The sequence below is a fragment of the Spinacia oleracea genome, chromosome 6, assembly GCF_020520425.1.
Source record: "Spinacia oleracea cultivar Varoflay chromosome 6, BTI_SOV_V1, whole genome shotgun sequence".
Classification (NCBI taxonomy): domain Eukaryota; kingdom Viridiplantae; phylum Streptophyta; class Magnoliopsida; order Caryophyllales; family Amaranthaceae; genus Spinacia; species Spinacia oleracea.
The window spans coordinates 98,649,671-98,660,594 of record NC_079492.1 but is presented as its reverse complement, the minus strand read 5'-3'; the positions used below and the strand labels follow the sequence as shown (position 1 = coordinate 98,660,594).

The 10,924-nt window shown below is 35.4% G+C and overlaps 1 long non-coding RNA gene and 2 other non-coding genes across 3 annotated transcripts; 2 read left to right on the top strand and 1 right to left on the bottom strand.

Moving 5' to 3' along the window:
• Positions 1-2,799: 2,799 nt before the first annotated feature.
• On the bottom strand, positions 2,800-8,812 carry LOC110793310 (uncharacterized). The gene is made up of 5 exons (XR_002534665.2): positions 8,599-8,812; positions 6,319-6,374; positions 5,536-5,845; positions 5,053-5,251; positions 2,800-3,052 (listed from the first exon to the last, which is right to left on the bottom strand). It is a non-coding gene; the product is annotated as an uncharacterized lncRNA (long non-coding RNA).
• LOC130464741 (small nucleolar RNA snoR8a) lies at positions 7,498-7,597 on the top strand. The gene has a single exon (XR_008925093.1). It is a non-coding gene; the product is annotated as a small nucleolar RNA snoR8a (small nucleolar RNA).
• LOC130464742 (small nucleolar RNA snoR8a) lies at positions 7,683-7,774 on the top strand. Its single transcript, XR_008925094.1, has one exon. It is a non-coding gene; the product is annotated as a small nucleolar RNA snoR8a (small nucleolar RNA).
• Positions 8,813-10,924: the final 2,112 nt, after the last annotated feature.

The following is a 10,924-nucleotide window of genomic DNA, read 5'->3' as shown; positions in this document are numbered from 1 at the left end:
GCCTTAGAGCTTTTGGCACTTTGACAACATACCATGAGTCCCTCCAATTCTTTAGCATCTTGACAAAAGGGAAAACAGTAAAATAACAACGTCGGTTGATTATCTTCCACCATCCTTTCTCTACGTTGTCGGCTTGCAAAGTTTTAAAAATGTGCATTAATTTTATGGAACGAATCAAGAGAAGGACTCCAACCCTTAAAGTGGCTGACCCAGAGGTACCAAATTACATGTTGGATTGATTTATCCGACAGTTGAGCCAAGCATATATTGTAGGCAGACAACAAACGCATGATGAATGGATTGAGGGGAAAGCAGAGGTCGTACTCAAACATATGCTGATACACTGCAATCTCCCCTTAGGGAGGAGAAAAAGAACGAGAATTCGACGAAGGCATAGAAATCCAATAACCGGTCCGCTCTCTAACATCATAAAAGTTCTCGGTAACAATGTTATCTTTACCCCCATGCATCTCCGGCCATATCGACTACGGTTCCTGGTTCATAGGACCAAAATTCTAGTCTCGGTCTGACCACTCAAAGTCAGCCGCGTCGACTACTTCTTCAGCAAAATCCAAATCCATGTTCCTGGCAACTCTCTGGCGATAAGGCGACACCTCCTCTGGCACTGGAGGACGAGATCCAAATGTCTGGCGACGATTCTCACCAAATTCCTCTTGAACCGAATTTGGAGTCTCCGAGCCCTCCCCAATAGGACCCTCAGTTTGGGGGAAATTGTCCCCTAGAACCGTCCTCAATGGAAAAACATCGGACATAATAAAATCCGACTCCTCCATGTCGGGATCTTCGGTGACAATTATGAAGCAACGCCAATTATGTTGAACAACTGCCTCTTCCTCTCTCCCATAAGAAGAGGCACCCAATGGGTCCCCTCGATTAACAACATGGTGTCGAGCCATCGCAAGGATCCTAGAAATATGTGGTGTATAATAAGGAAAGTAGAAGGAAAGAAGAAAATGTAAAATTTATCTTATTCAACTCCATCGCCGTTAAAAGCCAAGAAAAACATCAAGCAACCTCCAGAAAAAGACGCGAATAACACACAAAAGCGAAAATTGGAGGCGAAGTATTTTAAGAAGAAAATTCAAGAATGTAAAAAATGATTGGAGGACAAAGGACGGCCTATATATATTAATCGAAGTGAAGAAATTCAAAAGGACAACCAATCAATAGCGGGAAGTTGGAAGATCAAATGATTAAACTATCTCAAAATTCGAAATTTTGAACAGTGCAGCTGGCGCTGCAAAACCAAGGTAACCTCAAATTCCAGCTCTATCATGATCCGACCCGTTTCTACCAAACGACATCGGGTTTGGGGGCAAACTGTTGGGGCCCAAATTGGCTTCCCCGCCTTTGGGCCCATTTGTCCTTCTTGCTTCTAAAGGGAGCCAAGCTTCCCACTGGACAATATGAGGAATTTAGGGCTAAAGACCACAACTCTAAGGATCGCGCAATCTCGGAAGCCCAACAGCCATGCTCCACAAATGTTGTATTTAATGCTCCTATAAATACCAATTGCCTCTCACTTGTAAAAGACACTTAACACTTATTACACATACTTACCACATTAGCTATTTGTCTTAATATGGTTATTTAAGATCATTAAGGCTAATTATCGAGCCAAGCTCAATACTCGTAAACTTCCTACACTCAGATATAACACCTTCTTAGGGATTGTTTGCACTCGAAACACTATTGAAATCGGAACCACTAATTTATTACCAGTTTAACAACATGCAAACTATCATCAGTATCAATCATGTCAACATTAGTTGGACTTTATTTTCCAATAAGGTATCCTCTTAATATTCTCTTCTTAAAAAAGCCGCTTACCCCCCTTACATTTGCGTAATTTTTTCTACCATTTTCCCCTCATCTTGGTTAAATTTTACAATTCAACCTAGGTTATTGACACCAATTTTTTTTATTGACGCCAATTCATTTTATTGACAAGTGTCTTTGTGTTTCCCTATCCTTCTTCTCCACAAATCCTTTACTCCGCACTTGTTGAAAAACTAATTCAGAGAAGATGCAATGAGATATAAAATTTAGCAGTGTTCTTCTGATTAACAAAGTCAATCTCTTATCAAAGTTATGTTATTCATAAAAAGTAAGTGACGGCCTCCTTTCTCTCAATTTTGCTGGAAGTAATTTATCTTTTCCATGACTTCTCAATATGAATTGGGGCTGATTTTATTGTTCTCTCTCTTAAATCCCAATCACACCTAATTCCCCCAATTCAATTGAGTTCTTATGTAATTTAATTACATTTTTACATGATTTTCCTAAATCAACTGAACTTTTTTTTATAATTTAGTTCACTAGTAGAAAAAACCCTTGTTGCAGTGGGGTTTTAGACCCTTGTTGCAGCATATATCGTATGCTGCAACTGGAGGGCCTGCAACAAGTCTGAACTTGTTGTAGCGTACATTGTTCGCTGCAAAAAGTGCTTTATCACAGCATACATATATATATATGTACGCTGTAACAAGTATGTAATATTAGGCAAAAATCATGACCTGTTGCATCGTCCAAGTTGGTGTACGGTGTAAAAGACCCATCTTGTTGCAGCGAACAACTATTTGTACGCTGTAACAGGTCTTGATTTTTGCCTAATTTTACACCCTTGTTAAAGCGTATGTATATATGTACGCTGCAATAAAATACTTTTGGCAGGAATTTTTTTGTTTTTTTAGCTATACCTAGAGTGCCTTGCACCAAATATAGAAACCTGTCAACAACAATAATAGAATATCGCAACCTGTAGAACAAATATAAAAACAATAACCGGTGTTTTGTATACTATATATCCCAAAACCAAAGTTCACGTACTGCATTTAAATATATGTACGTTCCAATTTCAAAGCATACATTTTAATATAAATTACAAAAGATTGTTCTATAACATCTAAACCAACTCGATCAAACGCGCTCAGGCCAATAATAAATACTTGTTGGTGAAAACCTTAGCCCATTGCTCACGAACCACACCAATTTCCTCACTAGCATAAGGCGCATTCCTCAGAGTAAAGACCTTGACAAAAACATAAATTTCAATTAAGCATTAGATTAAATGCAAATTAAATATCACATTTTAACATTCAAGTAACTAATGACAATGTCCTAATAGTCTAGAATACGAATCAAGAGTAAGAAAAATTAATTAATTACCTCATCTAGCCTTAGGTTATGCATATTAAACATGTAATAAGTTTAAAATGAGTCATTAGGTTCTTTAGTTCTAATTTGGGAGCGAAAATGCCTCATTTTAGCCTAAATATGACCTATAACGACCCAATGAGCCTTAAATGTGCATAAATAGATTGGAATGAGTCTTAGAAAGTTAAAACTAAGCATATCAATCATGTAAATAATTTAAAATGTGTCCTTAGGTTCTTTAGTTCATAGTTGGGAGCGAAAATGTCATTTTAGCCTAAATATGTCATATAATGACCAAACAAGCCTTAAATGTGCATGAATAGATTGGAATAAGTCTTATAAAGTTAAAAATAAACACATTAATCATGTAAAAGGTTTAAAATGAGTCCTTAGGTTTATTTAGTTCAAAGTTGGGAGCGAAAATATCATTTTAGCCTAAATATGACCTATAACGACCCAATGCGCCTTAAAGGTGTATAAATAGATTGGAACGAGTCTTAGAATGTTAAAATTATGCATATTAAACATGTAATAAGTTTAAATTGAGTCCTTAGGTTCTTTATTTCAAAGTTGGGAGCGAAAATTCCTCATTTTAGCCTAAATATGACTTATAACAACCAAACAAGCATTAAATGTGCATAAATAGATTAGAATAAGACTCAGAAACTTAAAACTAAGAATATTAATCATATAATAAGTTTAAAATGAGTCCTTAGGTTCTTTAGTTCAACATTGGGAGCGAAAATGTCATTTTAGCCTAAATATGACCTATAACGACACAATGGGCCTTAAATGTGCATAAATGGATTGGAATGAGTCCTAGAAAGTTAAAACTAAGCATATAAAACATTTCGTAAGTTTAAAATGATTTCTTAGGTTCTTTAGTTCATAGTTGGGAGCGAAAATGTCATTTTAGTTCATAACGACCAAACAAGCCTTAAATGTGTATAAGTAGATTAGAATAAATCTTAGAAACTTAAAATTAAGCATATAAATCATGTAATAGTTTAAAATGATTTCTTAGGTTCTTTAGTTAAAAGTTGGGAGCGAAAACGCCTCATTTTAGCCAAAATATGACCTATAACGACTTCGAATTGCAACTTAATTTGTACAGCTTGTCATGGATTGAAAAAATAGATCCGGAAAGTAGGTTGGTTGAAAGGTCAAGCTGTGTCAGGGAATGTAGTATTCCTATCTCAGAGGGTATAGTTCCCTTGAAACTGTTATTGTAAAGATAAAGAATCTGAAGTTTTAACAGTTGCTCTATTTCTGTTGGAGTAATCCCACTGGAATTATTGTTTTGGAATTGCAAGGAAATCAACTCAGTCCGATTGGTAAGGAAATGTGGGGAGATTTTACCAAACAGATTGTTTTCAGATAAACCAAGAACTGTCATTTTCCTAAGATTGCTAAAGGACAATGGCAATTTCTCAGTCAGTGAATTCCCAGCAACAGCAAAAAAATTAAGGTTTCTACATAAACCAAGCTCAGAAGGAATACTCGAGTACAATCTGTTCATATGAACATCAAATGTTTCGAGGCTCCTAAGTTGGCCTCTGGAAGAAGGAATGCTACCAGAGAAATAATTATTAAACAACTAAATAACTTCGAGTCCAGAAATTGAACCGATATTATCAGGAATTACTCCAGAATATCGATTCGTGCTCAAATGAAGCTCAGTTAGACTTGAAAGCTCAGAAATGTTGTCTAATACTGATCCACTGAACAAAATAGAACTAAGATCAAGGTATTAAAGATTTGGAAGACTGTTGAAAAGGGATTCTGGGATCAACCCAGTTAAATGATTAATTGAAAAATCAAGGTAAGTCAAGTTCCCGATCCTACATATGGTAATGAATGTTTCAGGAAGCATACCCATATCTCCAGCATTGTATCTCTTTAGCATTAGCGTCAAGGAACCACTTATTGCTTCAACAAGTTTGGTAGATACTACTCCAGGGGAACTTGAGATGCCAACCAATATGAGCTTTAACATCATGGATTGAACAGGATGAAAAGGTATTTCAGAGATCGAGAACTTGAATGCAAGAGCTTACCATTTGATTCATGTACTCTGTACAAAGTAGAAATAAAGCATACAGTTAGGAAGCTTGAAAAATGTATCGAACACTATACCTGCATAAATATTAGCCGCCCATTACTACATTATAATGTGAATTAAAATGGTGGATATTTGGAAAAAAAACATTACTCAAAGCGTAACTGAGATATATAAAGTGATTTACATGTAACATAATGTCCCAAGAATTCCCTTAATTTTGATTCTTTATGAAATTTTGTGTTCAGGCATAGCTTGAGGCGGATTGAAAACTAAAAGTGCCACGAGCAAATTGTTACCTGATAGCCTCAATATTTAAAATATATAGTCTGTAAGATTTTCTTCCACCAAAACTTGAATGTTTGAGTGAACAATTTCCTCATGATAAACAATGTACTATGAGGTCTAGTGTAGAAATTTGAACTTGACTATCTGGAGAGAGCAATGGGGACTTAATAGCCTCAGCAAACAATCTACTTATAGAAGAGTCATTAGTTTCCCCGTTGGAGGATTGTGTATAGTTATCAGCTTCACAAATATCCATCATGTTGAATTCACTTGAAACGTAATTTGATAGGAATCCTCTTTGACTCAACACCTTCAGAAGGGCTACACAGGTAAATCAACCGTTACTAAACTGTGAGTCTGAAATTGAATGCAAATACAAGAGCTTCTTGCAGTGCTTCTTTTCATATGATGTAAGATACTACAACCTAAAAACAAAATGTAATGCCCGCCTCATAAGAAATTACTAACTTGAATGTCCCTAAATGAACACCAAGCTTAACTTGCAGACTCAATTCAATCCTTAACAAAAGATGATAGGTTTTCTCATGCAAAGTGCTCAAGAGATTTTAGCAAGCAAAGGTACAAGTCATACGTTCCTTCACAACATCCTCTAAATCCTAAAAATGTTTGGCCAACTGAAGACTGTAACTCATTTGATATCATATATGTAACTCTGGATATTGACTTACAGGCTTGCTGCTTAGTTATGCAGGGGTTCCATAGTGATCCAAGCTAGAAGGCTATCATTAAGAAACCTATACAGTTTAAGCGAGCATCATCTCTTTAAGACCTACCTTAACCTTGTCGAGAATAACTAGTTGCCCTGCAACTCCAGAGACGGTTTTGTACTCTGCAGAAATCAAATAGTAAAATAAGTTGCAGATGATAAAGGTTCCATTTGAGCAAGTAGTTGGACTGCAATTCATAAAGACAAGGCAAACGAGTACGCAGAAATACTGGCACTTGCATTCTATTGCTCTCTAACAGGTGGTTTACTTGCTTACTTGTTAAGAGTAAGGTATAACTCTTCCTTAGTGCAAAAAAAAGAAGTCACAAAAACAGCAACTTGTCAAAATGACCAAATTTCACTAGTCATGTTTTGATGTTTTACCATCCACCCGGTTACGGGTTCTAATACCTGCTTCCTTCCCCTTCCCCTACCATGGAATAACCATGGCTGAAGCACTGACTAGATATACATATTAGTTAACAGTCAAAATTTTAATAAATAAAATAAAACACACAAAAAAGGTTATCACAATAGCTTTTGGCTTAAAATATGTTTAGAATGATATTGGTCATCTAAGGTGTTAGCCTCATCTGGATTTGCTAGCATAAAAGTTTTTATGGAGAATTGGCTAAACATTCGTTAAAACAAAATGCAAATTTTAACCCATCTAGTTATTACACTTGCTATCTCCAATTTAGAAGCGAGATCAAGAATTCAAATTTAAAAATAGATAACAGTAAATTTGTTCCATGAATCATGAATAAGTTTCTCTAGAATCAGTGTATCTGTGTTAGCACTTAGCACAAGTTTAAAGTATGATTCATAGTCAGAATGAATGGTAAAACATTGTCAGAGACGGAAAGCAATTCTGAAATGGTGATTTTCAAGTATAAAGGCCAGTCTAAGAATCACTCGTTTTGGGTTTTGGGTTTTGGTTTTGGTTTTGCACAAACTAGGCCCTAAATGTGATACAAAGTACTTGTATAGTTGTATAAACCATAGATAAAAACCTGAGTGCTGGTCGGCCCATAAGTTTAGGGTTTAGGGTTTAGGGTTTAGGGTTTAGTCTCTCTCCTTCGTTTCCCAATCAGCTTCTGTTATATTAAATCCACTAGCCGCTTCATCTTCATCACAGCCTCCTCGTAGTTCTCTTTCTCTCTCCTCTCTCAAATCTCCCTTTTGTTCTACGAGATTCATTCAATCTTATTTATTTTTTGGAATTGATTATTATAGATTTTGGGGTAACATAGCAGTGATTATAAAAATTCCTCGTTCTGAATTGCTATAGGCCTATAGCCATGGCATGATAGACTCATCTATACACCCATAGAATATGAGCGATTTGCCCCAATTTCATTCTCTTTTACAAAAGCTTTAAGCATTGTTTTCTCTTGATTAATCAACTAATTATGTGTTAATTAAGGTATTTTGGTTGCAATGATTAGATGAAATAACTATGTTTCTGAATGCTAATTTTAGCATGGAAGACTCCATTAATAGCTGGATAGTATATGAGCACCTGCCTTTCTTCTTTCCTTGATTAATTAAAATCAAAATTTGTTTTTCGAAACTTTGATTTAAAGGAGGGAGCCACACTTGTTATGTTGCATCTAAATACAATGGATGGTTACATGAATTTGGCACTCCTAACAGTGAGACAAAAGTGGTGTTTAAAGCCCTGATTTGCCTTTACATTAAATGTATGGTATTGGGGTTACGCACACCTCTAAATTTAGTAATCAATTGTTTTTTTTAAAAACATAATACAACATCAGTTACAGTCTACAGATGATGAGTAGAAAGGAATGATCCATGAAAATTTCCTCAGGCAAAATCATTTTTACTGAATAAGACCTACAACTTCTAAAGTGATAATATCCTCTGCTTCAATTTCAGACAATCTCCTCAGATGAGTAGAAAAATCTGTCTCATCATCTGTTAAAGCACAAAGACGTCCTTGCAACATTAAACGACCAACTCAAGGTTCAACGTGGAAGCTAAATACTTGTGGACATTCACAAGATTGATTCTAAAAGCCTAAAACAATATTCATAAATGAAAATATATAAGGTTCTACACCAGAATTCAGATCATATAGAAAAGGGATTGTTATTGTTATTGACAAAGTAAAAACAAAGTATTTTCTTCCAAAAAACAGCAGTCCAGCACCAAGCCACCAACATTCAATCCCATTTCACTTTCGCACAATTGCTTTCTAATGCTATTTTAAATATTTCCATGGTCAGATTGGTCAATAATCATAGAGAGAGTACTGAAGGAGTCTACAGCTATACAGAACTAACTCAGAATGTCGGAATAAAAGAATGGGAAGATTAGCTGTTACCTACGACTACCACCAGTTAGGAGACCACTTGGCTGAAATACGTTGTCTTCAAGAGTGACACACGGCTCCCTGATATCAATGTTTACTTCTTTATTAAATGCGACCTGTTAGAATTAAGGAAAGAAGAAGAAATGAAGAAGAAAGCATGGAAGCCATTGCTGTTAGAGCTTGGTAGCTCGTAACCTTGAGAGAGAAGTAATGGACTACATTTTGTATTAATTGTGTGATTAATGAAAATAATATAAGCTTAGGTATTTATACTAACATATGTACAAGTTAGTATTCTTGTAACAAACTTCCTAAACTAAGAAAACAAACTAACACCTTATACTAAAGTAAAGTTCCAACACCCCGTCAAACTGAAAATGGTGATCAGTTTCAAATCTTGAAATGAAGCAGTTGTTGCTCCTCTTGGCGATAGAATCGCAGCCAAAGCATCCGGAACACTGTCAAGATAGGTTGACACGCAATCAACGGGAGGTATCTGAACACTGTTAGGCTTTGCGTTTCTTCAACACTTGGTACTGAACTGAGATAAATGTATCTTTAACTAGGGAACCTGCTGCCCTACTGATGCCCTCTGCAAATGTACAATTAACACTTCTCCAAAGTTGTTATGAAGGATTAAAACACCACCAGAATATTGTGGTTGAATCAGGATAATGTGGTTAAATCTAACCACCATGAATCAGCTTCCTGTCCTCCAAAATACACCCTTCAGCAACCAATCACACACATACACCAAAACTCCAATGTGAAGAATGAAGGATAATGGCCCTGTGTGGCAACTAGAGGTTAGCGTTTAGCTGGTTACTGTTTGTATTAGCAGTTAGCTGATTACCTTTTTATTTAGCGGATTTGACTGCGGATTTGACTAGCTGTTTGTATAAATGTGTTTGGTAACACTTAGAGCTTTCTTAAAAGCTTCTCACTGTTTTATTGTGTAAAATGACATTTATGGACATTGTTAACATTTATTTTTCTACAACATTTTTTTATATTAAAATGTGAATGGTAGTGAGTTGCTTTAAATTATAAATGTATAACTTATCCTTAAAAAAAAATATGTTCTTCGTATAACTTTAGACAAATATAAATAATTAAAATCATTAATAATTCATGACAAAATACCCCAAAAAATTAATAGTTCATAACAAAATAAAACTCATATTTCTTACAAAATAAATAAACAAATCACAAAATAAAGAAGGGTATTAACCCACCTTCTAGAGTTCTAGCCTTCTCCCACATTCTACAAACCTAAAAAATTCCAACATAAAAATATATATACCCAAAAAAGTTTAAAAAAAAACAAAAACAAATCACAAATAAAGAAGTACGGAGTACTCCGTAACCTTCCCCAATCTTCTCTACCACCTACCTCATTTCCATCGCCCCCTACCCCCAAAAAAAAACTCAATCTCCTCAAAAACCCACCATCAAAATTCCCAACCTTTTGATATGAATATATGATCCTCAAAATTCCATTAATACTTACTTTGATCTTCATCTTCCGATCTCCTCTCGAAAATCTCCTTCATTTTCTACTTTATTTCCAAAAATATTAATGAATACAAATCAGATTTCATACCAATTATTTTTCATATATGGTAGTTACAATTGAACTCAATATGCAGCAATTGAAGGTTGGAGAAGCAATTTAGTACTCCATAGTTTGTCGTCAATTATATCGCGGAATATCTGGATTTCTCATTCTTTTTCCATGTATTTTCTATGGTGAACAGTTATACCAATTAATTTTTTGGGGTATTTAGCAATTATGGTGAACAAAATACTTCTCCAATTGATTATGGGCATGAATGTAATTTAGCAATTAATAACAAATCCTCTCTTTGAAAACGTTGGGGGTTGGAGCGTATTCTAAATCGGAGGTTTTGGGCAAAATCCTCTTTCCAAATCGCTGGTTACCAAACAACCTAATTGGTGGATTGACTGGTCAAACCTCTAAATTTGCCTTTCAATCCACTAAACGCTCATCTAACCTCTTGTTACCAAACGCAGCCAATGTGTTTGAGAATGAAAAGAGTGAGAAATTCAGCTATCAAAAAGAAAGTTGAAGATAGAAATTGACCAAAAAGAGAAACAATTTGAGAATTTGACCCTTTGGGTCTTTTGAGAATTGACCACTTTGGGTTGAAAAAAGGACCATTGTGGGTCTGAAAATGACCTCTAAGGGTCAGAAAGAATGAGCCACAATGGGTCTCATCGAAAGAAAGATCACAATGAATCATGCAATTGATCTTTATGGATCAATGAGAATAGACCTCTATGGGTCACAAAATGGACCTCAACCTCTGTTGGGTCA